This window comes from Nuphar pumila, chromosome 7 (assembly GCF_984573655.1).
Source record: "Nuphar pumila chromosome 7, dmNupPumi1.hap1.1, whole genome shotgun sequence".
Lineage (NCBI taxonomy): Eukaryota > Viridiplantae > Streptophyta > Magnoliopsida > Nymphaeales > Nymphaeaceae > Nuphar > Nuphar pumila.
Window position 1 is genome coordinate 87,977,499 of NC_143255.1, and position 3,298 is coordinate 87,980,796.

General features: G+C 40.8%; 1 non-coding gene across 1 annotated transcript; it reads left to right on the forward strand.

Moving 5' to 3' along the window:
• The first annotated feature begins 2,990 nt into the window (after window positions 1–2,990).
• On the forward strand, window positions 2,991–3,063 carry TRNAF-GAA (transfer RNA phenylalanine (anticodon GAA)). Its single transcript has one exon. It is a non-coding gene; the product is annotated as a tRNA-Phe (tRNA).
• Window positions 3,064–3,298: the final 235 nt, after the last annotated feature.

Below are 3,298 nucleotides of genomic sequence, written 5' to 3' on the forward strand. Positions count from 1 at the left end.
TAAGAGATCCAGATCTATGGATCCGAAATTTTCATCATACTCTGATTTGGAACCATGGATCCAATTTAATATTTATAATCTAAACCAAATATTATGGATTCCAAGCATCATATCTTTGATCCAATTAGAATTTTAATTGGACCCTTACCATATTTAAATCTTCGATGTTAAGGATCCAAATGAAGTAATGTGGATCCAAACATCACATAGGCTATACCAATCCCACTAGAGTGTTTTAGGTACAATATAAAAATTTTCTTATTAAATATTTGATTTAAACTTCGTAGACCCACTCAATTCGTCTCGGATCCAATATCAAATTTGACCATGATATTGAGGATTCAAAACCCGAGATACGATCCATTTGCCCAAAATCTATTATTAGATATCCAATTTAATGTTCGTGATCTAATATCTAAGATCCAAATGAAACTTCGAAGATCCGAATAGGATATTAGAGATTCAACATTGAAAATCCAAATAAGATATCCGAGATCCAAATATGAACAAACAAATAAAATGATAGAATTATCCTTGTACTACTAGCTTAAGGACATGAATTTCAAGTTTCTTCATATGATAAAATTCACAGGTATTACAGAAAACCTTAGAAACCCTAATCCTACATTGGATTGAGATAGACCCAAATACAATATCCAACTAGATAATAATAAAAAAATAAATAAGTAAAATGATGAGTCGACATCACTAGGCCACCATCAATGGCAATGGAGGCTCTGCATATCATGTAAGGATGACTTGTAAGCATCACCAAGTTGACAAGACATCACAAGTTTGCAACCTACCAGCATGAGGTGGGTGTATTCTAGTGGACAAGTCAGGCATGAGGTGTTACTAGGGATGGCAGTGGACCGTGGGAAAACGGGCCTCACCCAATTTGGACTGGGGATGGAGGACATGAATTGAGGATGTAGGTTAATGCGAGAATGGAGGCAGGGATGGACTTACGCTCCCCCCCCCCCCCCCCCGTAAAATAACTAAAATGCCTTTAGGGATGACAGTGGACTGAGGAGAAATGGGGCCCTGCCTCGTCTCGCCCCGTTTGGACCGAGGATGGAGGACATGAAATGGGGATGGAGGCGGGGATGAAGGTTAAAATCAAAACCCGTGGGGAGATGGAAGCGAGGATGGAGGGTGAAATTTTATGATGTGGTGAGAGTGGAGACCTTGCTCAGGCCCATTCAATGGGTAGTTGGTTGGAACCTATTGGTTGGAACCTAGTCTTCGATGATTGAGTCTTGACCCATTCAATGTTCAACTTTTGTTCAACTTATAGGCCCATTCAACGACAAATTTATCTCTTTAAAGTTCAACTTTTGTTCTTGCCCTTATTTAGGGAGGTCAGATCAGGTGATATGCCAAAACACGGATTTTCTGTGTTTTAAAATCACCACCGTCGATGACCTTTCTCTTTCTGCAATGATAACTTATAGGCAAAGAGTAGCTGGGTAGTTGGTTGTAACCCAGCCTTTGATGATTGAGTCTTTGACCTATTCAATGTTCAAGCCATGGCCCCCTGTTGTTGAAAAGTATATTGGAATAGTCTAAGCGGTACTGATTAGTATGTTGGACCAGCTAAAGAGGTCCAACATTGATATTCTAAATGAATTGGTCCTGATCCATTACGCACGTCAGTTGTACTCCTGGGGATGCAAATTAATCACACCAGTTTCAACCTGGGTCAGAAGTGTATCTGAGTAGTATTATTTGATCCATGCACCATATATCTGAATCCAGATTGGATCCGGGACAGATATGGTCAGGTCTATCCAGATCTAGTGGTCATAGTTGGGTAAACAAATATAGTTGGATATGGATCAGAATTAGGTACAGCTTTTACCCATTTTGAAATCGTCCAGTACCACATGGAGACTCAAATGACAACTGGATCTAGGGCTTCATTATGAGACCCGAGCTGCACCAAAGGTCCAGAACGAACTTCTCTTCAAAAGTTAGAAAAAGTCAAACATGGTCCCCAACCAGCTTTTTGCTTCCATACTTTTTTGGATGAGAATTGTGCCGCTTTGGGTCCAACATGTTTTGGATCTTGGATCTTGCCTTTTTCTTGATACATACAAAAAACTTTGTGGATGTCCCGGTTGATTCGTTAATTAATTAATCTCCACGTGCCACTAAGGGTGCCAGCGGATCAGCTCTAAGCTGTCATCACATGATCCAAAACCACATTCACCAGTCTAGCACCCAGGTACCCAAAACAGATCAATTATCGGATGTGTATCCAAATTGGGTCCAGTTCAAATCCAAGTTGGAAACGTGCATGGTTTGGATCAGGAATAAGTGATACAGATCCATATCCAAACCTAACCCTGCCTGTTTTGCTTGGTGTTGCTGCAGCAAAGGAACAAATAAAGAATGGAGGATTGGAAGACTCGTCTTATGTTTGATGCTTTGATTTGATCAATTCCCAAGCAAATTGTTCAAGATGACTTTTCCTGGCGTTCTCTGGGTAGGCTACATATTATTCTGTTATTGGATCTTAGAATGGATCCAATATGATAAATCTAGGTTCCGGTCCAAGGCTTATATGTTGCTCTCCCTGCCCCCTCTCTGAGTTCTCTCATCTGGGTAGATAGATTTAGATCCAGAGCATGCACAGCCAACATATAAGGCCTATGTCTGATTAAGATAGATCTAAACTGGGTTTTATGGCCGATCGAAACCTGGGAAGGAAATATCCAAACCACATCCGAGCCTCAGTAAGCTTTGGTTATCAAATGAGACCAGACCCACTTGGTCCGTGGAGCCATGAATTGTTTTTTTTTAAATATGTAACAAATATCAGCTCGGACCCTAAAAGCATGTAACATTGGAGCCAAGTTAAAATCAGCTTTAGTCCTGCCTTTTCTTTAGCACTTTACAATTCACTGGATCTAGCTTCGCAGATCTTTAGAACTGATCTGGGACAATCTAATAAATTAGACCTATAAAATAAGAACGTAGAATGTATAGCGGGGATAGCTCAGTTGGGAGAGCGTCAGACTGAAGATCTGAAGGTCGCGTGTTCGATCCACGCTCACCGCATTTTTATGTGATGATGTTTTGGGCAAAGGTCCTTCCTCTTTTCTCACCTCACCTCGACCCTTGTTTCTGCACTCTTCTCTCTTGTAACTTGTAAGTTCCATCAGTTCTCTTTCTACGGTGAATTTTCTTTTGCTCTCCTTTTTCCCCTGTTCCCATTATCTATAGGCCTCTCTCTTTCTTCCGTTCCTTCGGTTTCTGATCACTTTACGCCCATATGAAGAACGGGTAACGGCCA